The 26,275-nt window shown below is 37.7% G+C and overlaps 2 long non-coding RNA genes across 2 annotated transcripts in view; both read right to left on the reverse strand.

Annotated features, from left to right (window-relative positions):
* Positions 1 to 5,041: 5,041 nt before the first annotated feature.
* LOC121233542 lies at positions 5,042 to 13,619 on the reverse strand. Its single transcript, XR_005933208.1, has 4 exons — positions 13,508 to 13,619; positions 12,378 to 12,470; positions 11,588 to 11,629; positions 5,042 to 5,253 (listed from the first exon to the last, which is right to left on the reverse strand). It is a non-coding gene; the product is annotated as an uncharacterized LOC121233542 (long non-coding RNA).
* A 646-nt stretch (positions 13,620 to 14,265) lies between these two features.
* LOC115346601 overlaps positions 14,266 to 26,275 on the reverse strand; it is a 43,059-nt gene continuing 31,049 nt past the window's right edge. The window contains exon 3 of the long non-coding RNA XR_003925177.1: positions 14,266 to 14,626. This is a non-coding gene — a long non-coding RNA (uncharacterized LOC115346601). The remainder of the gene's footprint in view (positions 14,627 to 26,275) is intronic.

A 26,275-nucleotide genomic window follows, 5' to 3' on the forward strand; every position in this document is an offset into this window, starting at 1 on the left:
TTAAAAAGTCATCTGACTCGTTACTACCAGACGCTAGCAGAACTAATATGCTAATTTCTAGGAAGATTAGATGAGTTTATTTTCTACTTTACCATTTGTAACTTGATAAGCCAAGTACAGTTTTTGCAAAGATATCTCATTTTTTCTACAGCACCTCTAGATGCAACTGCTTGCATGGAAGACTCTAGTTTACACTGAACTGTATTATATAGTTGCAGTTATGTCAGTAGAGTCATCAGATTCTCACTCAAATAAATTTCCTTGTTGCTATTCAACAAATCCTCTCTTCACTTTAACCTCTCGGCATGGTTGACAAAATACCCTTCTTCCTTTGGCCTGATAATGGATTTTATATGCTATGGAATATGCAGTGGAAGTAAGATAAAAGTAGTGTCCTTACTAATACACCTGACTGATACCAGAGTGATATGAATTCCTGAGAAGAAACATTCTCAAAGAAACATATTGCACAGTTGGTAAATGTATTCAAGTAAAAAAACAAAAATAGAAAAAAAGAAAAAAAAAATAGGGCAGCTCCACCTAGATTCTTCCCTTTGGCATACTGCAGAAATTTTAAATTTAAGCTGCCATATGATGCTATTCAGTGCATTTTATCACTTAATAGCCACAGAATTGCTTTATAAACACAGATAATAACTAAGCACATGGCAAGCAGGTGCAATGAGTTCTACCCTTTCCCTTCCCAATAAATTGGAGTTGTGATAACATACCATGACAGAGCTGTTTTATAAGTGCCAGTACTGCCACACCTCCTTTCCACAAACCTCTGCTAATGTGGCACACCCTTGTTTGACAGGAAATGTCACCTTATGTTCAGTCATTCCTTGATTTTCTCAAGTAATTATTTCAATCATAGTGTGACACAGTTAACACACATTAAGATTTTGCCTTTTCTACACTGAAATATATGGTGGTGAGGAAAAGAGCCCTGGGGCATACACAAGAGAAAGTTGACTGGCACATCCTGGGAGTGGCTACACAGTGACTAGAGTGAATGTACTGAACACTCTGGGTGAAGTAGATGTCTAGGATATAACTTTTAACTTTCAACCACTTCTTTCCATTCTCTAGTGCTTTGCTTTGTGTGAGCAGGGAGGCAGAGGAGTCTGATCTACTCCTTCATTATTTTCCAGATAGATTAAATCCTGGTATGCACTATGAACAAACGTCCCCCCACTGATGAAATGGGAATAGTTAGGAGCTGGTTGGGCCTGCCATATATGACAAACTGTGCTCTTAAGCTGTAGGTTTCATAATAAAATATGTTTGACATAAATATAAATTTCAGGCATACCTTGTTCATCCAGCCTCAGCTATTCATTCTCATCCCACCCTTGGCTCATTGTCCCCTCTGATTCTTCAGCACTACTATTTGTGGAGCTACACCGTGAATCAGCTTTGAAATATTGATCCAGTTTCAGAAAGCTGGATCTGATTCAGTTAAAACCAAACAGAACACCACACCACCTCATTTTGGTAGAGTATTGCTTAAGATGGATCCATTCCCTCATTTGGTTCAGAGGTTGGTCCCACAAACATCCTGGCAAAAACGAGACAGTGATGAATGGGAGAACAAGATGAGTACTGCTGCCTTATAGTATCATGAATCTGTGGCTTTAGGGCACATTCAGCTTTTCTATGGCCAGTTACTGCTGAACACCTGCAGCTGTCACTAAAGGCAGCCAGGCTGGCTATCACTGTTACTATGAGTCATGTTGGGTAGCATTTTGCACCTACTTTGTACAGACAGAAGTTGTAAGACTCTGAAGATCAGGTCTTCTTGTCTCTTCAGACCTCTGGACTACTTTCTATCTATGCAGGAATCCCTGTCTGAGGGTGTATCTATGGTAGGAAAAAACCTGTGCTTTTGCCATGTAGATTCCTGGAGAACAGAACACTGTCTATAAATTAAGTTCTTGCTAGCCAGATGAAAGTACCAGCAATCTGCTTTGCCTTGTTTAAGAGTTGAACTTGTGCTGGTCAACTTCTGGTAAGAACACATAATTTCCCTTGGGGAAGACAAGGCAAAAGGACTCAATAACAAAGGGTGGAGATTTTTTTCAATATTATGGGTTCTGCTCTGTATCTCTCAGTGTAAGATGAGCCATTCTGTACAGGGTGATGAGATTTTTAAAAAATGATACAGGGCTTTCCTCTTATTTAACTTTATGTTTGTGATAAAATAATGTGTAAATTTAATCTCTTCTTCTCACAACATATCTTGCAAAAATTACTTTTAAAAACATTCCTTTGCATTGGTATTGAAAGCACAAGACTTAATCTATCCAACCCTTGTGAACCTGTTGGGTGTATGGGAACAAGGTGGAGCCCACCACCTTCAATCAAAGATTAGCTGCTTTAATCAGAGAGATGTGAACAGCTTGCATTCTCAACTTTTGATTTCCACAAAGCCTGTTTGTTTTACTTAAGGCTAGTTCACTATGCCCCTGTTACCATGGAATTGCTAGGGAGCTAAGCCACACCTTTTTGAACATACTTAGCACTTCCTGCACAGTGCAGCCTTAAGAGCAGTCTCCTATACTCCAGAGAGATAATTGCAGGTAAAAAAGCATAAACAGCTACATCTTAAGATCTTGGCTGGCTGGCAAAGCCAGTGCCTGTCACCTGTCTTTGTGCTCTTGTTAAATAGTTCACACAAGGTTTTGGGGAAATGTTTACCATGAGATGTATTTTTCAACAGTATTTGATTCTGAGGATACTGATAATATGTTTCCTACCCTTTCATCAGTTTAAATCCAGCTCTTCCATTGGTGGCTGCTTTGTGACTAGAAGAAAATGAATTGGTGGGTTCCTCTCAAATCCCTCTGGGCTGATATATACGCTGTATTATTAGAGTAATGGTAGACTGACTGTCAGTTCCAGCAGACAGGATAAGGCTTTATTATATGTAAACAACCCTCCCAGTGCTCTGAGGCAGCATCATGGTATAATTGCTAGATCACTTGCATCCTCCTTTTTCTGGTTCATCTGTAATTTAAATTATTATATAAAAATATTTGTCAGTCCTGTCAATCCTCAGCATTTATATGAATCTCAGGAAGTTGTTGAATTTGTTGTTGGTTTTTTTTTTTTAACCATAGTACAAAGAAACAATTTTTAAACACACACATTCAGTACTATAAAAAAAAAAAAAATCAAAGCACAGAACTCTGCTGAAACTTAAGCTGCCTAAAAAATGCCTAAAGCACACTGAACATTCATATTAGAAACCACCTTAACTGATGAATCATTCCTGTAGTTTCACAGATTTCCCCCTTTACCCTTCCCTCTGATTCAGGATATAAAATCATCTTTTGTTTTATTGCCACTCCATACTGCAAATGGGACTTCAGGTTACCACTCAGTATTCTTACAGTTTTTGTGACATGTTACAAATTATAGTAGCTTCTGAGGCTTGGGTGGATAGTAAGGATGATTAATAAGATACAGTTACTAGCACAGCTGTAAGGTGGAGTAGGTGTGAGTAATTGTATTCTGTGGGAACTTAATCAGAATGCTCCAGCTCATGGGCATGAAAGTATTTTGTAATCACAACAATTGAAAGAAAGGACAGAAAATCAATGGCATTTTAATGCAAGTTTCCTTCAGGATTTCTTTAAAGAGGAAAATATTTACAGGCAGACAACTACAGCAAATTAAAACCCAAGAAATCAGTTACTTTATTGTTACTTCTGCTTTTCTGAGAATGAAACCTGCAGTACACAATAGGATGATGTAGGATCAAATGCAATGAGAAAGGATACATACTTTAAGAATTACAACTTGGTTGCACAGGCCTAAAAGCAGGAAAAGAGACAGACAATGCGTTTGAGGATGCAACCTCATTGCTTCAAAGGAACAGCAGTCTCCATAATAGTCACAAGATACCATTGGGATGTGGCGGGGAAGAAGGAGGTTGTGAGCATCTACATAATGAAACAAAACTAGTGGGTGTAACATAACAGCCAGTTTCATTTATTTGTGCAGCTTATCTATAGCAGCAAGCAAAGCCCCAGTATGCAAACAGCCTCAGCAACTGGGGTGGAGGAATGTACTCCACAGCTCTGCAAAGATTTCATATGAAGCAATACCCTTTACTGGGATTAGTTGCCTTTCTCAAGACTAGGCTCAAAGGGATTTACAAAACCACTATATACACATGCTCAGAGTCATAGAGTAACTTCTTCATTGTTGTATGGACAATATGCTGCATAAGACAGACTTGTTTTTTCTCTCATGTAGAAAAGAAAACATCCCTTTTATGGAAGAATCCTAGGGGACTGGTAATACCTGGGTTAAGCAGGCAGGATTACACAGTCTCAGCTGAAAAAAAAATTCATATGACCACTGACAAAAAAGTGTTAAGTCTGTTTCAGGAAAAGGGATAATTAAGCCAACAATTCTGCAAGTCAGACCCACAGTTCCTGGTTCTTGGGCAACAAATATTCATTGTCAAGTGCTGCTATTTAATATAAAATTTGCTCTTCAGTCTTCGCTTGTCTTTCCACAATACAATCAAGGCTAGATGACAAAAACATTTGTCACATTTCAACAGAGAACTTGGCTTGGCATTGGGCATGGCAGTGTGTGCAATGGTTGAGGAATACTGAGGCAAAGGATGTGTATTGGAAAGCCTCAGTTGCTGCCTTCATTTTTACTGTGTAACAAAAACTTCAGTATGTATCAAGAAAGATTAGTATGGGGGTGAAACATTGAGGAGTTTATTTGATCCACTGTCCTTGAGTGAGACAAACCCCAGTAATTTCAAGAGCACTGCTTATACATGAAGGAAAATCAGAGCTCAGGGATCTATTTGTTTCATTTCTTTAGCCCTTTAGAGGATAAAGACATATACAAAGCTAATTTACATGCTGTTTGAACCACTTCAATGACTTCAACATCAAATTTCGAAGAATCAAAATATAACAGTTCAGTTTCCTAATCTATTTCCTAGATCAAAATACATCTTATTTCAACCAAGGTAACGTTAATGTTTGGATAGCAAGCTCACCAAAATACATGATCCCATATTATAGACAAATATGCATGTATATCTACATGCATATATACATAGATCCTTTGTTATATATTCATCTTCATTCCTCACCTTTCTGCTCCCTCAGAGTTTTCAAGTTTGGGCCAAAGGTAGACACTTGATCTGTTCACTTTTAGCATTTCTGGCTTCCTTAATCTTCCTTTAGTTTATATTTTTCTATACTTTCTCTCAAGTATCTGAAAATGCAGAGTATTAGCTGAGTATATAGTAACACAGAATGATCAAATGTCTGTAGAGATCACAAGTTTCCTACAATAGTATTACAAGTATAAATTGAATACGTTTAACATGCCATTCCCGACTTACAGTCATTACTGTCTTCCCCTTCCCCCCAATGAAAGGAAGTGACACTTCAAAGAAAACTGCCTTAATAGGGTGAAATTCACACCTGCTATAATGCCATTATACACTTCATATTTTTACATTTGATTTGAATGCGACTCATTTTTCTAACAGCAGTACATAGGACCCTTTTTTAGAATGACTACCTAGGAGAGACATGATCATTCCACATAAATGCTTCTTCATGATACCTTTCCTCCACTCCTCCCAGCAATGCCTTCATGTTTAAGCAGCTTCACTCTGAAGTTACTATACCTATGCAACTGTTGCTCCTTATGTAGCCCTTAATAATTGCCTTCCATTTGGATTATGCTGTTGTCATGTACTCTGCATAAGGCTGCACCTTAAAAACCTAATAAAATGAAGTTCATGTCAGTACAGCAAGGACTACTTCTGAACTGCTTGACTCAAAGCAATTTCTTTTTTTTTTTTTTCATATGTTGGTTATGAACTACAAGTACTACATACAACAGGTGTATGATCTCTTCTATTTCTTCCTCATTACTCCTTCCTTTGTGTACATACATGCCAACACATGGCCACAGTTGCAGTCCATGTGCCTCAATTTGATATCCTTGATATAACAAAAGGCATGACTGGCAGAACTCTCTGTGAGGATTCAGAACCTCAGGATATCTGCTCCTACTTGGAAATTGCGTGAAATTGTATTTTTAGCCACAATCCAAAAGACATTTGCTTGACAGGGCCTTTGGAAGGGGATGAGGATATGCTTCCATTGATTAAGAGTGTAGAAAAGACCTCGGTATATATCAAGTCAACTCCAATGGCAGGCATTAGTCCAAAGCTGAATCATGACTGAATTTTTCCTAGGTCATGCAAAGATCCCAAATGTGATGTAAGCCACATTCCTGCAAAAGATCTCATATTTCTTACCATTTGCACAGTTTCTCAAGAAATTTCATTGTGACATGACAGATGTCAGTTGTGAAGGCAGCATTCAGCACAGAGCTAACTTGTTGCATTCAAGTTCAACTATTGCTTCCTGCTAAGCAGACTCAATAGAACTCAGCAGATAAAAGACTCCAGTGGACCTTGTAAAAATTCATTTACTAGCCCTGAATAACACATGGGTAAATTCCTGTTGGAAGTTAAAGCAAGAAGGGAAAGGCTTTATTGCCATTATTTTCATATAAATTAGTTATACTTTCTAGGCTCTGGATCCATTCTGAATAAAGAATCCATTGCTAGTGTCATGCTTGATGTACCCTATTCCTTTGCACTATTTAGATGCATTTTATTCCACCATGGTAAGATATGCAGTGAATGCTGGTGTTAAGGTTATTCATATACTTGCCTTCATTTTCATTTTGAAAATTCCAAAACTGTGTCCTTTGCCCATGGCTAAAGGGTAGAATTATATTAATGGAACATAACTGTCATTTAATCTCTGCAAGACCACACATTGGCTTAGGCATGCAGTGAAGTATACTTTAAAAAGCTGAAATTAGTATGGGAGGCCTTTAAGTAGACATAATATCATGATGCAATTGTGTTTGGCCATGAAACTATGAACCCCTTATAAGAAATGCTCTGGAAGATGGTAGTGGCACAGTATCCCATACCAGTGCTCTGCAGTTACTGTCTTACCTTCAAATCAAATGGTAAGTGCTATCAGCTGAACCAAAATCTCATCATGGATTTTCTCCTATGGACTCATTCAAATAATAATCCATACTAAATTGTATGTTGTTCAGGAATAGTAGAAGGATGTAATATTAAGCTGTTCCTAGATTACTTTTATGGTTGGACCACTGTGCTGATCAAACACCATTCAGATTTGCAAAGTCAGTCTTAAACGACTAACTCTACATGAAGAGATTCTTGGTTTTGTTTGTTTTACAAAGCATTATAGGAGAAATCTCTGCTCAACAGTTGCACAACATCTTTTGCCTTCTCTTTCTCTTTGCTTCCTTCAATTTAATTCTAATAATTCTCCTTAATGTCTTGGGAAGATGACAGTCAAATTCTACCCAATGATTAGACTTTTACCCCAGGTTTGTGTGTTCTCTGGACCAATTTGAATTTTTTACCCTGAAGAAGAGTATCAAAACAAGTAGATATATCTAAAAAAATATAGGAGGCATGTTCAAACAGTCATAAGTCTCACACTTCATATGCACTACAAAGAAAACCACAGGATAATAGACACATCCAATTTTAAATATAAAATATGTATGTTTATATACATATAATAATGACATGTGGGAATCAGATACAAGACTTTCATAATGTAGAGGTGATAGACAGAAGCCTTGAAAAGTCCATGGATATTCTTTCCCTTTCCCTTTTTAAACTGGCATTTTTCTTTATAGCCCACCCAGAATTAGGTTACCTTTGCAAATGTTCTTAGGCAGTGACTGCACAATACACCCAAGGCAAGCAGACAAACATACTGCTGTTGCAGCTGCACTGCTGTACAGTTTGTCTCAATGAGGCAGGAGGAGAAAAGGAGTATTTCAACTTGTTAGAAAAAAAAGATATGAGTCTTTTGTCTTGAATTGTGGCTCCAAAAAATGGAGAGGAAAATTTACAGTCCATAGGAACATTCAGCAGTAGCAGTGTTTGTTAATAGAAACACTACATCAAGTATGTTAAATGGTAAATGTCCATTTATTTGCTCAGTTTAGCTTTCACCATTAGTACATTAACCCTTACAGCAGAATATGGCATCCTCTGCTTGAACATTTTCTACTACGTAGATCAGGGTAGTCAAGCTATGATCCAGAAGGCAAACACAATTCACAACTTAATTCAACTCTCATGTGGCCTACAGCAAATCGTTTTTCATATTTTGTGTGAATTGTAACTAGTTAACATGGAAGTATGTACTAACAGTTGGCCTGCCAAAAGCATTTCAAAGATCTATTCAGCCTCAGAGTAAGTAAAATGTTTCCAGATCTGGTATAGATAAAGTTTACTTTGTGAACAGTTCTGTCAGCTGAAAACAATAATACATCCCATTTACTCATCAGAGCTTCTACAGCAGAAAGTGCAGCCTTCTTGGGTCTACTGTCAGAAAAGGCAGGTATATACTCTCTAATTTCCTTCAAAGTCATCTGCTTGCTTAAACACCCAACAAAGACCTTGCTTAAACATCCAACAAAGACTTTTTATGACATTTAGGATGATTTTACCCATAGAGTACCAGGGAGCATTCATACGATCCTTTCTGCTGCAGAAACGGTCAGTAGTTCTGCTGCTCAGAACTGCTCCAGATGACAGGAACAAAAAAAACAGGTTGTGAGTGAAAGCATATTCAGTAATCTCAGCAGCATTGCTAAGAGAATGCTGGACTAGAGTTTAAGAAACAGCTAAAGTCATAGTAAACTGAGACATTGCTCTGCCACTTTTCATCACAGTGGGGACGGTAAGAGTACTGCAAAACTGGCTGAGGGTATTTAAGAGTCTGTACATTTTGTTTCATTGCATCGTATTACCAAGGGAAATTTTTACAACTTTAATATAGAGATGATACTCAAGTCTAAAACTTTAATGGTTTGAATAGTTATCAGACAACAGGCTCACGTGACCACCTGCAAATTTGAATTTAATTCTGAACTTAAACTCTGTTCAGAAAAATCTTTAATTTGACACTTGCCTTTTCAAGTAAAACTTCTGAACACAATTTTTGAAGTTAACTATTACAGCTAAGCTGGTTTGACAGCTTGCCACTGCCAGAAGTGGGAGGTCCTTCTTGTTTCCCCACTCTTTCCCAGCTTTATTTATCCCATCTCTTTGTACCTGCTGTAGTTGTGGTCAGACTGTAGCTCAGCCAATGCAACTTGTTAATTCACCAGTAAAACACCTTTTAGTCACCAGGCGTTGTTCTACACAGAGTCTGTTACTGCCAGAGCCTACATAAATAGAGGGGCATACAGTCAGGAGCGACACTAAAGTGTCTTCCCCTTTCAGCAAACCATAAGACTGGCCAAAGCCATGATGCAACATCTCTCTCATTGCTTACACACTGTAAAAAGCTGATTTTGTGTTTGTAACCAGGAGTTTAAAACTTGTTTTGGCAAGTAAATTTTTCGGGGAATTTTCAGAAGCCTTGACTCCCTAACTATCCTTTAGCTAAATTAAGTTGCAGTTTCACAACATTTTTCTTTTTGGGGGTTGACTGGGGCTGGAAATGCTGTTTTGACTACAAGTTGCTTTAGCAAGTACTGCTGTGAAGAAGAATGACCATGATATTATGCCCTTATAGGGTCCTTCAAAGAAATATAACATTAGTATGAGGTGACATAAGAACAGACTTCCTCAAGGTGTCATAACTGAAATGTTATGGCGTACATCCTAATCAGTTTAGTACAGACCATATTGATCTAAAGATGTTACAATTATTTAGTTCAGATGCATGTGCAGGAGGAGACAAAGCAATAAAGTGAGATTAAACAGTAAGCAGCCAAACTCTTCATTAGTTAATGGGTCATACACTCATAGCTACTTAGCAGTATTTTGAAATATCCACAGCAACTATTTCAGCCTCTGGGTCTTTCAAATTACTTTTGCAATTTTACATTTTCAAATCTTTTTAGAGTGATAGCTAAAGCACAGATGTAACAGCTGAGGAAAAAGAATAGTATGGCACTATCCTTAAACTTTTTATATCACCAATGCATGAGACAGAAACTGATCTTGGACAAGAATGTCAGTGTTTGCTTCCCAGAATATCACAAAAACCTGATGGTGTGAAGGACAGATCTTTTCAGCATATCAGATGCACAAGCATATGTATTTTGAGTGTTCCCTTTAGGTAGTTCTGAACATGCATCTATAGCAGTATGCACAGACATACCCTTTTGAACAGTTGCTTTCTTTAGGTATAATTTCAGTCTGCTACAAAGTGATTCCGGTTTTCAAGAAAGGACTCCAATCTGATGATTGGAATAGTCATTTTAGAAACATCCTGTCCCTATTTGTTAACCAGCTTTGCTCATGAATAAACACCATGCAGCCAGCTTTTTTCCTCCCCATCCCACCTTTTAATAACAAAAGCAGCCTGAGGCCATCGAGCCTTCCCCATCACCTGTTAATCTCCAGGAAACAGCTCCTTTCTCAATTGTTGTTGCTTAACTAATGCAACGTTTAACACCCCAGATGAATCAGCACTGAGCTACTAGTAAGCTTCTGACTCTACTGTCCCTTCAGCTCCACAATACTAAATTTACTGATGAGTGTGTCAGGGCTTAGATGACCTCCATTTTGGGAGGTCATTCTAGAGCCCACATTTGCCTCTGATACTTTCTTACCTCTTCTTCCTTTGAATCTGTCTCTATATTCTGATAAATGCAATTCATTTCTATTATGTAGTTAATTCCGATTATCAGAACTCATGACATCTATATAGTTTTTGTTCTTCTTAGCTGGAAAGGTCCTAGATAATGTTTTTGAAGTTTAGGGATTCAGGGCGTAGTGCAATACCTACAGTGATTCCCTGTATGACCTTATTAAACATCAATAAAGTATTCTATTAGTAGAGCCACTGAAGAGACAGCAGTTCCGGTGAACAGAAAACAATTTCTCTTTCTCATCTGAGCGTAACATGAAATTCCAGTGGGTGATGCAAACATGAGGACAGAAGGATCAACAGATTTGTTAGGAACCCTTTCCTCAACAACATGCATATGTATTTATATACACACACACACACATATGTATTTAAAATGTATATTATATAAGTACATATACACACACCTTTTTCCCCAAGCAGTTATTCAGAAGGATGGCCAAGGATGAAATCCCGTGATGTTTTTGCTGGAGTTATAACTTGTTCCTGTACATACATTTTTTTGTTTTCCCCTCAATTTCATCGAGCACTATGGTCTATGTGTAATAGAAATAGCATCAGTCAGCAAGATTCTGTCTTCAACTGTTAACGCTTATAACCAGCAAATAAAATGACACAGATTTTTTTTTAATTTCTATTGTTGTAATTCCTCACTATCCCAACCAAGAAGAACATGTTGTCTTTTAGACAACTGCTCTAGTAATGTTTTTCTTCAGTCGTACATATGATCTCATCCACCCTTGTCAAAGGGTGAGGCTGTGGGCTGTGTTTATTGAGCAGCCTCTAGTGGTTCACCATAGGAGCTACCCTAGGCTATAACTTCATGTGCTGCAGTTGCAGCAGGTACCTGCTCATACCTTGCACAATGCTGTCCAGGATACTCTTGACCACATGCTGGCCTATGGACAAGGATGAAGAAAGACAGTAGTAAGATAATAAGCCAGTAACATTGACCTTTGTGCCATAAAAGTTGATTTGATCCTGAAACGTCTACATTCTGGTAATGGCTTAAAGGAAATGCATAAAACCAAAAGAAAGAAAGAAGAAATAGCCACAGGGTGTTTGATTTGTCCCGAGTGCAGTATGTGAGGGGAAGAAAAAAAAAAATTTCTGACAGTGATATTTATCTTGGACCTTATGTATTCATTCTTCAAAGATGCCACAAATTTCCCATACTAAACACATGCAAGATTTCCAAGATATCCCATATTCTAATGTGAAAGTCTTCTAGGAATTCCTGTTCCATTCACAACTTCAAAAATCTTCAATTTGTGAATCTACAACAACACTCTAGCAAGTATAGCAATTGCTCACAGGAAAACCAGTCCACTATGCAAGTCTTTTTAGCTGTTCCTTCATGTTAGTCAGAAGAGCTAGGTATTAAAGATGCCAGAGTCACAAGACTAGCTAGACTACCTTTTGAAATCTTTAGGGGCCATTAGGTGAAAAGATGGAGGCTTAAGGTATGCCTTGAAGATCAAAATTGAGCTTATTGCTGGGAATGATAAGCCCCAGTTGCTTACCTTCTAATTGTACGCTATTAGGAGTTAATTTGTGATAGTGTGTCAAAACTAGTTAGTGAAACAGTATCTGACCCAGGTAAGATGTTGAACAGTAGAGAATGAAATTGCAGGGGTAGTAACTGACCTCTCAGCTATCCACATTCAGAGACTGGGTAGTAAATTAGTCCTGTTGCTATTCTTTTACATATTCATCTGCACTGGAGTGGCTGATGGTTCCCTGAAGGAAGAATATTGCATATGTGAGCAGGATGAGGCAGCATGTAGGAAAGCAGCCAGTAAAAGAAACCTTATGTTTCCGATCAGAACTTCTATTGTTGCTTCTTAGTGCAAAAACTTCAGCACTGAGCTATTCACACTGTAATCCTTCCTCATTTAATATATGGCCTATAGAGAACATTGTACCAGAAAGAAGACCAAAACCAAGTACACAGATTTCACAGATAACAATACCAATCTGGTTCTTATAGACTCATATAGACTCCACTTTTGTTAGAACAGTTTGATTTACCTATCATTTTACCCATTCAGGAGATTAACTGTGGCAAGATACTTCAGAAAGGCTTTTTACTTTCTGCCTATACTATATTTACTGTCACTGTCGCAAGTACACTAGTAAGCCTTAGGTGACCAGACTGAGAACAGCTGGAGCTTCCATCCACATAACATGCCTACAGGCCCAAGAGCCCATTTCAGCTCAGCCCTGAGCCCTTTCCTTAGCCATGCTGTACATGTACCTGTGTCATAGGTAGCTTATCGCTCTCCAGTGTGATCTCTGGCCCCACCTCCTCCTGATGCTGCTGACTGGGACTCCTAGAATAGACCCTAGCTTGTTAACTTGCTTCATCCAGGGCTGTTGAAGGATCATGACCTCTGCACATGCACATCAGGTATTGCAGGACTAGCCCTTGCCCAGCAAAGGGGCAGTCTGTGCAATAGTCACCCATGCCTCCAGGTTTGCCATCCCCTCCCAAACACATGGAGCAGCCCCACTCTTACTGATCCTTAACAGAGTGGTCAGACCAGGAATAGCTTCCCAGGCCTGAGCTGAAATAGGGCTCCTGGACCAATTGGCAAGGGGTGTGGGTGAAGGCCCCAGGTGATGCTTGTCAGAACAATAAAGGCCTATCAGTGCAGCCACTACTCTAACACACTGGACATAGGTTCCATGTATAACTTATCTTCATTCTGCACAGTTGATATCTTCCCCAGTAACACTAAATACTGTATTTTAAAATAAAATAGAAAAATACTAACTGATTTGCAGTTACAGCCTGGGGGCAATTATCTTCTTTAAAAATAAATGTTATAATAACCAAGCTCTTCAGTTTTGTAAAGCAAGAAATGATCATCTTATGTTGGACACTACTGTTGACTTCTTGTTGAAAACAAAAAATATTTACAGTGTGCGTTAATCCTAATCGTTACAGGTAAAATCAGATTATCAGAAATAGACACTCGCCATTTGAATGAAACTTGTCTGAGATATTCCTTATCTCACGCTGTGAGGGTGTTGAATTTTTGTAAATAAATTAAACTGTAAAGGGTAAAAAGTATAGAGAAGACAGAATCAGACTCTTCTTGGAGGATGAGTAAAAGGACAGAGGCACAGGCTGCAGAAAAGGACATTCTGATGACATATTAAGAGATGCGTTTTTCACCATGATGTGGTCAAATGTCCAAACACAGACCCAGAGAGGTGAATCTCTATGTTGGAGATATTCATATCTTTATTGGACATGCCCTGTGTAACTTGATTGTATCACAGACCTCCAGAGGTCCCTCCCAACCTATACTATTCTATAATTTTTCTATTAGAAAAATCCGTAAGAATGATTATATGCAATAATCTCTGAAGAGTGCCACTCAACTAACATTTAATTCAAAGAGAAATTAACATGCATATCTATTTTCCTGAAATATTTTTTTCTTCCAAAATATAACAGAACTGTAATTTATGAGTAAAATCTTCTGGATTAGGAATAAAACTGAAACTTGTACTTACAAGGTACAGAAAAAAAAATCTTCAGATGTAAAATTGATGCTGTTTACTTGTTAGGTAGGAGATTACCAGAATTCATCACCTGGCTCCAGTTGTACCAGTGTAACCGGTTTTAGTTCATATGTACACTGGTACAGCACAATTTTTAGGAGTTCTCAGAGGTCAAGGGTAACAATCAATCTGACTATTTCTAGCAGGCTCAAATGACTCAATCATATTGTCATATGACAATAAAATTCGTTGAGGAAAGTTAAAGATGACTTCCTCATTTTGTGGTGAAAACATCAGATTATTTTACTGTCTTCTCTTCTGTGAGGGTGTCAGGTAAATTTCAGGATAAGTCTTGGAGAACTTCTGTCACAGGCACTCAGACACTGAAATAAATAAGCCATAAAAAAGTTAAAATGAAGGCTTCATAGGGATGAGCTTTCAATGAGAGTAACCTATCTTTTAGTTTCCTAAACTTTAGGCTTCCTCTTCTAGAGACGTCATTGAAGTGTCAAGATACAGGCAATCAAAAGCAGTCACTGACCTTGCTTGTAGTTGAGGCCAACCTTGGAAGCACAAAGTCAGTAACTTCCCTACTTTGAGGAACCTTTTATAAATATTGGCTTTTGTTTACATGTTTGGAACATACAAACAAAAGAAAAAAACCCAGATTTTTGTGCTGGGAAGGTAAAGAGGGGGACATCATCAAATATATCAGCTGCTTCAGACCCAAAGTTAGTTCTCATGATGAGGCCAGCAAAATTCTTATTTTGTTTCTGTATGTCAAACATGTCATGAACCACCAATATGCTTTATGTCACAGAAAGCAATCCTCAGACACTCTAAACGTCCTGCTACTATAAAAAACGGCTACTATAAATGTGTTACTATATTGTATTTACACTGGGCAATCCTGAGCAAGCTGTATGGGGGAATATATTTTATGTGAGAGTCTTCATCTAAAGTTTTCTTGAAGCTCAGTGAAATTACAGAAGGGATTAATAGAAATTCCCCTAATCTGACTAGGAAAAGAAACAAAGAAGACAATCTGCATATACCCCAGGTACTGGGATCACTCAGTTTGCCTTTGAGCTTCCTAAACCAGAACTGCATCATACCTATTTTTACCTTTCTTCCTGTCTTACTCCCTTCTTTTCTTACAAAGGAAAGTAAGACCCCTTTACCTTTTCTTTCACGGGCCTAAGGACAGAGCTATTTCCTGTACTGGTGGTAGGGGAATAAGCCCTCTGGGTATCCATACAGGTGATGGTGCAGTTATCAGAGACAAGGCAACTAAATAGGAAGGCACTGCTGCTCACTGAATTGATAACAGCACTCTCCAAGCCTGACAGTCATCCATCTCAGCTAATCTCTAGGTTTTAATTGAGCTGTATAGGAATAAAGCTTCCAGGTGATTTCAGATTCTGTGGACAATACTGGTAAGTACAGAAGAACAGAGAGATTCACAGTCTGAAGTACTCATCTATATATCTTTTTGAGTATAATAAGATTAGTGTAATCAAGTGGGATATTTGGTCCTTTGTTATGGGTAAGAACTGAATTACTTTGTAATTACCCTTGTGGCCTTCCTGCTGATGGTTTAGAACCCTGAACCCTGATAGAGCAGCTGTGTGTACACATAGATAGGCCTTCTGTTATGTTAATTGGAATTACATTTATTTATTTGGTCCTGATCTTCTGAGATTCTTCCATATTAAATCTGTGATGTAAAAAGAAAGAAACTCTCTCTTCTCAGAGTATTATCCAGTATAACTGAGTGTAATATAGATTACTTTTCAAAATTCCCCATAACCCAGTCTGTATGTTCATCCACACTTCAACAAAGTTGGAAACAATACTCTACTATCTCAGCATATCTTACATTTTGCCTTTTTTCCTGGTTAATCTCCCAACTAATGGTTCATCACACCCCAAAAATGCTGTCCTCCAAATTTTGCTTCTGACAGGTATTAGTTTCCTTTTTTTTTTTCAACTTAGTGTCAGAAAACTCAAAGCTGAAAATTTGTTACTCATAGAAAACCATAAAAATGAAAAAGGGACTCTTCCCACAATTGGAATTCTCCCCACGTTCTTATATGACCGTTTTTCACCCTATACCCTTATGTTGCACATAATGAGTTTTACCTTTAAACATATGTGAGGCTGGAAACCTGGAACACAGGGAGTGTTCTCTCAATTCAGGTCTTTCCTCAGCTGCCCCTCTTTGCTTTGGTGAGTTTTTCAAACTCACTAGAAAGGTCAGCTGCCACTATACATTCTGGAAAGCTGATAAAGCAATTGAGATTCAACCTCAATTGACATTCAACCTGTTATTGGTCATGTTCCCTTAAGAATCAGCCACAAACTAGCAGGAAGATATAATAGGAAAAATCCTTTAACCATTAAAATTTAAGAGCTGTCAAGAAATCTCAGTTTCATTTCCTCTGCCACTTAATTCTTATATGGAATCTTGGGTAGAGCAGTAAACATCTGTGCCTCAGTCTTCTCCATCTGAAAAACAGGTTTTGTTTTCCTTCTCTAGGACCAGTTTTGCAAGCATGAATAGTAGCTCAGAGAAATGCTCTGAAATTGGCATCTTGCCTAGAATATTGAAAAAACTGGAGAGCCTTTCTTTAGCCATCTTTAACAGAGAAATTATTCTAGCAATGAAGAGTCTTTATTAGAATCCAACAATCAAAATAAAACTTCCTACTACTGAAAGATTCCTGCTTAGGATAATAAAATCTTTTTTATTCATAAAAGCAGTACTCATTGGGCAGCTACAATGTGAGCCAGCCTACAACTCCCCATGGATTTGGTTCAGCCAGTAAAGGCAAGCATAATATATGTATGCTGACAGTGTCATAGGAGTTACAGACACAGCATCAAACATGACAAGCTTGTCAGGAATGTACTAATCAGAAAATGCTCAGATCCAACATACCTAGACATTAAAAGCTTTTTCCTAGTGACTGCAAGAATATGAAGGAAGTGAAAACAAGAAGGAAAGGAGATAAAACACCTTGAAAATGCTGTGCTATTCTTGACATACAATGCTAGAATTCAAGGGCATTGAAAATAATTCTTTACTATTCCTTCACCGAGGACTGCAGCTTTCCTCATGAACATCACATTACAGGGAAGCGGCTACATAGTTTGCTAGATCAAGGAGAGAGTAGCTCTACAAAAATCCAGAGGCAAAGCCTGAACTTGGATTAGACCCTCATGTGACAGCAAACACTGATCATCAGAGTGGATCAAAGGGGTCTGTAGCAAACTCCTTTATTTTACCTAGTATATTCCATGATCTTTGTTCTGTCCAAGGATTGTGGATCGCAATAGCTTTGTAACACAGCTGACGTTTCGCATCAGCAGGTAAGCCCTCGGGTAGGGACAGAGAAGATTGAGCTGTCTAGATTTTATTTATTATCTCCTTCCTGGCTAGCCAGACAGTTTACTAGTCAAAACTTGTTGGAACTGACTTTTAGGTTTTGATGGTCAATCTCCTGCAAGTTAAGGTGTCTGCATATTAGCTGCTCTTTATTAGGCTTTTGTTGACTTTCAGTGTATTTCTGTTACCTTGCCATATTTGGAATACTGAATACTATCATACTACTGAATACTGAATATTATAATGAGAAATGATGTCTTACTAGCCTCTACTCCCATGCTACTGTCTGTTCATAATAGCATGATCTCACCTTTCCATTGCTTTTCGTTTCTACAGTCCAGACACAGAGGAAGTTTTACAAATCAATTAAAAGGCACACACTGTTTACAGGATCTGCCTGTGCCATGCTGAAATGCGGTCACACTTGAAGTGTAAGTCAGCTGCCTGAAGGGAGGGAACCAGTAACACGGACATCTCAACATAGAAAGTGGAGAAAACCTTGTCTAATTGAAATTAGAGGGGAGAATTTATGTAGGAAATGTAATTATCATACTGGAATTTGGCAATGACACCTGGATCGACATTCTTCTTTCATAGGGAATCAGAGATTTTTGATGACTGCAGGCAAGAAAAATCTTGGGTTTGCCTTTTTCCAAAGCAGCTGCCACTTTCATTACAAGACTGATCCAGTATTGCCAGAAAGACTTTTTTCTCCAAATTAAAATTTACATGCAAATAGAAAAACAAAACAACTGAGGTTTTTGCATTAAAATACAAATTGGAAAAAATAAGTCTATGTAATTCTATAGAAGCCATTGTTCAAAAATCTACAAGCCTTCTATCGTTTATTTTTTACTTTGCTTTCACATAAAGTAGTTTAGAACAATTCTTTCTACAAAAATGTTCTAGTAAAAAACCAATTTTCACTAAGATTCTTTTACAAAACTTGTAAGAATTGATTGGCTTTAACAGAGGTCAACACTTAAAGTTGAAGAAATTTATATATTTCTTATACATTACAAGAAAAGAGCCACTGACTGGTCCCTGAGCCTCCCTCTCTACAACATCTGGACAGCTCCTGAAAGTTCCCTTTCCACTTAGCAGGTTGCTTCATGACTTTAAACTACTTTAATATGAATGACTGAAACTTTCATTTCTCCAGAAAACTACTGTTATATAAGAAGATGACTTGGCTATTTACAGTAAGAATGGCCAAGTTAATGATAAAAATGTGGGAAAATCTGACTCAGTTGACTCTGACAGGGTCAGATAAGAGAAAATATAACCCCCAAATCAGGTGGTGAAAGGTTGTGGTTGATGGGGAGAGGATGTGTACGGCAGGGGATGGGAGGGATGGAGCTACCACTATGCTGACAGAGGTCACCCTGTTCTTCTTCCATTGCTGTGGAACTGGACCCTGATTGAGGATAGCCCTGGCTACCTGAGCAACCTGGACCCTGACCCATGGTAAATAATCACCTCAGGAAGACAGGGATCTCAATTAGTGTCTTATAAAAAACTAAGTCATACACTTTATACAGCACAGTTAATAACATACAAAAGATATTAAACATATGAAAGATTGAATATATATTAGTAATGTAAAAATATAATTATAAAATTAATTATAAGGGCCTTTTAATTGTTGCCACTGTTTATGTTTACATACGTAAACTTGGTGCTCTAACTTTTTGTTATATTAACTAGGAAATTTAGTATAAAGGACTTCAGGTTTACACAGAAATTTTGGTTTCTGAAACTTACAAAACTATGATGTCTAATTATTTCATGATGATAGACTGATATAAAGGAATATGACTCAACTTTTAGCATCAGTTTTTTCCACTAAAGTTCAAGAAAACAAGAGTCAGGCAGGAGGGCTTCGGGCTCAAGGACAGGCTCTACATTCTGCACTGCTCAGGGATGTATGGATCCTTATGTATGGCTGAAACAATAAGGATCTTGTGTTTTAGTGCCATATGTAAAATGTCATTATTTGCTTAGGAAAAAATATCAGTTATGTAAAGTAGAGAGCATTTTTATTGGGGAATTTTCTTTGGTTTGAACATCCCACTAATATTGGTGTTACTCCAGTACTACATTAGTGTGACAATGAGAGAATGAAACTCAGCACCATCACAGAATCGGGATTATCTGTCTAGTTTTCTCTTATAAACTGAGATAAAAATAATATCACTTATAAGCTCTGACCATTCAAATGTCTTCATGTTACTATCTTTGTACCTGCTATTAAATGTATTGGGACCCACATACTTTTTAATGTGAGTATGCAAAACTGGTCTTTTCTAATCAAAATACTTTAGGCATGTTTCTTTCCTATGCCCATGTCACAGATGAGACACCTGAAATTAACTGAATTACCAGAAGACAACTAAATAGTCAGAGGGATGCACAAGCTTAGGATGCTGATAAAAATACTGATCCTAGGTATATACCTCATTTCTGCTGCATAGAGGTTCAGCTGCCTATGGATCAGCCCCTGACCTACCATAGTTTCAGAACACCTTGCTACGAACTGCAATCTAGGAGATGATCTGAGAGTGGCTTTGCAGTTCTGACTAATGAAGCTAAGCTTGATGTGCATCCTGCCTCTGTTCTTTGTTGAGGTTCAGCACAGTTGCTTGTGCAGCTTGTGAAGCAGTAGCTGTATTGCTGCAATTTACAATCCAACATGCTGAAGATAAATATCATAGATTTTGGTGTTCTTTAACATGGCAAGCTGTAAAATGTAGAAAAATATGTCCAAAAATATGCAAAAAGTCAGTAACTGCTGCATGAATGGCTGTAGCATCCCTGAAGACCAGCAAGGTGGACAGTATGGGTGTGAACAACTGCAATCATCCAAAGCAAAGTGTCCCTGCTCATGAATCTGAGCTGTCAGTCATCCTCTGAGTAGAGACAGTAGCAGATACACAGGTCTAGAGATCTTGTGAGCCAGCTGAATCTAGGCTGGACCAGATCATTAAACCAAGTCCTCAGGCAAAGCTAAGAACAGAACCGGGTAATTTTCTTCTCATTTTATGCCCATATGCACTAGTTCACATGTAAAAACTAGTGATCAACACAGTGAAAAAGGAAAGCTGTATTTAAAGTATCTACTTAATGATTCCTCTGGTGACCTGAAACTTTAAACTCTCAAAAGGTCCAATTCTGACAAAAGATTTTTCAGCTGATTCTCCTAATTTGCATCCTAAATTGACACAAAGGGAAGAGCCAGCTTCATTGCTAGCTTGGCTAAAACTACTGTTGAAGCAAGCTCTTCCCAGCAGTGATTACTCACTGCAACAGACATGTTTTTGCTTACAACCTAACATCCACCAACCCTGCCCCAAGGGGAGAATAGCTACCCCACCTGTCAGCATGCAAGTATGTTTGGTATGTTCAGTCACATTCACCGGAAAGCTTGTGATCCCACTAACAAAAAGATGAAGGTTTCGTATTACTTTGAGGCACACTTCCAGGAGACCAAAACAGTGGGCCAAATAGATACTCTAAAACTGGGAAAATAAATTTGCAAGATTTTACACTTCTATAAAAGATACAGGGAACCCCTAAAAAAAAAAATCTTTTTTGAACTTCTGAAACCCAGTGCAGCCTCAGGCTGTTAACTCAGTCTCATCCAAAATCCAAAATTGCTTTTGGGTGACACAAGCTTCATGTTTTTAGATAATTTCATAATGTTCTGAAATAATCTCTCATAAATCCAGAATAATTAATTTCAAAAGTATTATTTGTGCTAAGTTAAAGAATATTTCTGTTGTTGTTGCTGTGTTCTTCTTATTTCTTGATATCCCAGGCTGACAGGCTGGGATATTCTCACAAGGTAGGAAACGCTAGGAAACTCTGCCATCGAAGATCTGGGAAATGAAATTATTAAATATCTGGACTCTCATGAAACTGTGGGATGCAATAGGATCATGGAACAGAAAACCGTTCAATAGTCCTATCTACAGAGTGGTGTTACCAAGGTCTTGCATCCTTCTAATTTGGGCAATGTAAGAGTTCACCCACCGGAAGTGTGTGGTCTGGAACAGCAAACAAATGAGCTTGTATCCTTTTTTTTAATTTAGCAATGTTAAATTTCCCTTTTAAAAATATTTTTCTTATTTGCCATTTACCCCCAGTAAGACTGCATGTCATCTCCATTCTTCTCCCTTTCTTCCCCAATAAAGATGAAGGGGTACAGCAATGGGGTAAGACAATGCCTGCTGTGACTGCAACCATGAGTGTTGTTCTTAATACAATATAGTAATCCTGCCTCCTAGCTATGGCAAAGCTTGCTTAGTGTATACATACAGCCTTCACTATCAAAAGAATACAATGTAACTTAGCTTTATCATACATATTTTTGATCCTACCATGAAGACCTAAATAAGAAAGTTATTTTTAAAGGCATAAAATTACATTCTTAAAGGCTGAATCTGTCTACAGAGGAAATAAAACATAATCTGTAATAGTCCAGGCTAGGTTTAACTTTCACATCCTTTAAGCTCCATCTCTCTGCTGATGCTGATTTTCAAATCAAAGGGCCAGTTCAGACAGAATTTTTTTCCTCCAGCAAGAACACTTAAGGATAAGCAATATCTATGAAAAATTTTTAGCGACACAAACCAGATTGTAATTTACTTCCTGTTTTAAGACTGACTGACAAATTTCCAATTGGAGAAACTTTCTCACTAGCAATGATTTGTTCTCACGCCTCCTGCCTTTCAAACTGGTGAACTGTTATTTGTGGTGATGATTAAGCACTTGCTTAAACTTGTCAGTGGAATAGATATAATTTTGAAGGTCACGGAAAAGAAATAACCTGTAGAACCACACCTGAAAATGTGTACTGTCTATTTGCAATTATACCAAGAAAACAAACAGAATGTATCTGTAAGAAAATCAGGCAAGTAATGTCTCAGTTCTGCTTCTTTTACTATAATTACCTGACTGATCATCTTGATGTCAATTTACCAGTTACGTTTACAACTGACCACTCTTGAAATATTTGCTGCTCTCTAGTGGCTTCCATAAAAACAATAAAGCACATTTCTACACTGAAAAAATGCAAAACCAAAAATTTACTTTTCAAATGCTTGAAGGAAGGGACTGTCTTGATATTCTGTTTTCTGTAGCAAAGTCTGTTTAAAGAGTTCCCTGCTCCCATTCTGGGTTTTGGTACAATGGTTCATACAACTGCTTGTGGGGCTGCATGACGAAACATACCCAAACTGATCTGTATTAAAAATAACCCTTTTTCTTACGATGTTAAGGGTTAAGATAACCCTAAGAAAAAGGGTTATTTTTAACACAGATAATTTCCCTGATTGCTTAACCATGTAGGCTCACAAACAGTTGTACTATTACCACCAAGGACCATGCACGAGGATAGAGGTACAAGGTGAGCAAACTTCATAAACCTTGTCACTGAGAGAAAATACTGTGCACCCACGGTCCAAATTCCTGATTTCTTAAACATTTCTGCAGGCTGACTGTGCACAATCAGCTCTTGCTTTGGCAATAACCAGAACACTACCAAAAGTAATCAGAACATGTGCAAAACAAATGTATACACTAGTCATACACATATTATATTTTAAATTAAATCTTTAAAAAATGCTGTTAAAATCAGTCAGAGGTTCTGCTCACATCTTTCTTTTTGCCCCCACCTCAGCCTTACATTTACAGGCCTCAATCAAGTTGGTCCTCCACAGTCATTTTCACCTGTCATCCCAATATTTCCAGCTAGACACCAGTTTTTGCTGCTTGTTTATTTATTTATGCCAAAACCTGCCTTTCACACTATCCCTTAAACCTAGAAACCCCTGCTCAAATTAATTAGTATTCAACTTAAAATCCAACCTCAAGACATGTTTTTACTTTGATGCTTACAGTAAACTGCCAGTTATACGTAGAGAGGAAGATTGCATGCAGAGAATTTTGATACCATAAACACTGTTTACTTCCAGCTTCAGGAAGTCTACAAAATATGGAAATAACTAGACTTGTTGCTCTGTGTTGTTTCTTATTTATTCCATTAAATTAGTTTGCTACAGCTATTGAAATATACTAAATGAAATAAATCTCTCTGTATTGTATTAAGAACATGAGACAGAAAGCTGGCTATTGCTGTATCTCTTCTGTCTGATACTGTGGTTGTATTAAGTAATATCCATGTGCCCGGAGCAAAGTTGCCTAATTTACATTTATACTTATGGTAGTGCTATGCACAACTCACCTTTTTTGTTTTTTTAAATTTTAGATCCATACTGATTTTAACTAAATTTAGAAGCAAAGTTCTTCTTTCCTTAAAGCTGTTAATGAGATACAGTGAATTTTACTTTTATCTGCCTTACTTTGGAAAAGGAGTTGAAGGACCAAAGCCAGCTCTCTTATTTCAATCCTCACTCCATATCCCAAAGGAAAAATTCAGTCATCTGTAAAACAGGAAAGGAAATGTAATAGACCAAACTCTATCAGATCAACTAAGCTTCACCATAATAGACTAATCTGATTCTACTGTACAAGAAGGAAAATCACCAATCCCAGAATTTTATAAGCAGAAACTCAGTGTATTCCTGATTTCTAATATATTTTCTGTGCATACACATACACACACACACTGGAAAAGGGCTGTTCCTCATCCTGTGAATGTATGCCATTTTTGCATATTTTCAGGGGAATCTATACACCTGCAGAGTCTAGCATGTTAGCAAATTAAAACTCTTCTGAATGTTAATAGATCAAAACAATTCTTTTAGTACTACTATGTTAATGATTAACAATGGAAGCATTACCTATGTACACTGGCCTAGAAAACAGTGGCCGAGAAGAGAAGGTAACTATGGCTTGTTACGTGAATAACACCTTGATAAATAGCTCGTTAAGAGGTTCTTTGGAATTCCTGTCTTAGTATGCCAGGGATGTACAGGGTCAATAGACATGAAAGCTTCCATAACTTTTTCAAAAGCACTTATGTTACAGTCTCCTCATCAATAGGTTGAGACATAGTTTGCAGATAACAAACTTTATTATTGCAGCAGTAGGTCACACAGTGTTAAAGGACAATTTGCAAAGAGTCACAAAGCAGATTAATTTTATAGTTAGACTATTCAATTTGTGCATGATGTCATGCATTTATGGGGACAAAAGGCAAGAAAATAGACATACAAAATACTGAGCAGAATTAATCAGCTCTGTGTTATAGTATAGCCTCTGTTGTCAAATACTATGTGAGTCTGCTTTCATTTGCAAATTCAAGTTGGACAGAAAGAAAATTCATAGGATAGTTTACAGGACACAGGCTTAGCAGGACTTGTATGCATGCCTCACTGATACAATAGCTCAAACCTACCATTTTGATCCCTCTTCCAATATTTTATATTGTGAGCTTCCTTCTTTTAGCACCAATATGACAAAGGTGCTGTAAAACCTCTCAAAGGGGGGACTTGAATGACTGAAAGATGTGGCTAAGGAAACAAGGGCAAGAGGAAACAAGAGGATGGATGTAGGAGAAAAAAAAGTTTAAAAATCATTATGTATGTTATAACTGTCAGGAGAGATATACAAAGAGAACACATTGATACAAAGAACAAATACACCAAAAGTATCAATGGAGTAGCATGATGTACATGAGAAAGTCAATCTAATGGGAAAAAAGCTGCCATCAAATCAGAAAGTATTGATTCTACTTCCAAATTAAGTACCGTGGTTCTAAAAAAAACTTAAGTGGTTACTTAATCTACTACATTTTCTGTTTGTAAAGTCAGAATGAACGCTTAACTGATAGGCAACACAGGAATATAAACATCTGCAAGTAACCTTCAGGCCTATTAAGTTTCATGCACTGGAAATGAGATTTACACAATTGCTTCCAAACACATTTTCTCATACAGCCAGCCCTCCATACATTTGTTGAACAGTGCTCCAGCTTCCCTTTTCTTCCCTCATCTCACTGGGAAACAGACACCTCTTGGTCACAGTCCAAACCTGAAACCCTCCAGCCTACAGTCTGAGCACTTTCCCACAACACCTGAATTGAGCACCTGTGCTATGTGATCTATAGCATGAGGACATGCTGCTGCTCGTTTGAGGGGGTCTCCTGTTTATGGAGCTACAGATCTAAGATGCTACAGAACTGGAGAAATTAAAATCCCTAGGTTGATGGAAGCATCTTCTGAACCAAATATTTGGCTAGATCCGTAACACCAGGAAAAAGTCAAATCTCTGACTCAGCCTATTTGACAGGGGTTAACAAAGGCGTGAACAAATTTGGCTTGATAAAAAGTGTTGTCTCTTACTTTTCCTGAGGTTCTTTTCCTATTTGCTAGTGAAGTCTTGCTCTGCTACAACTTCTTGTGTTTTTTTTCTGGGAAAAAAAGACTGAAATAGAAAAAAACATATAATTGGAAAAATACCCCAAATTCAATGTTGTACAGAAAGTAAGCAATTGCAGAGAGAACTATGTTGTCCAATAGCAAACAGCATTCATAGCAGAAAATTCAAACAGATGTAGCCAAAGAAACTACAGAAGAATGCAAACACAATGATATAGCTAAAAGAGGAGTAATAATGAGAACAAAAGATATATTGTTAATACAAATGATGGAGTGGGAATAATTATAAACAAAAAGTCACA

The sequence above is a fragment of the Aquila chrysaetos genome, chromosome 9, assembly GCF_900496995.4.
Source record: "Aquila chrysaetos chrysaetos chromosome 9, bAquChr1.4, whole genome shotgun sequence".
NCBI lineage: Eukaryota > Metazoa > Chordata > Aves > Accipitriformes > Accipitridae > Aquila > Aquila chrysaetos.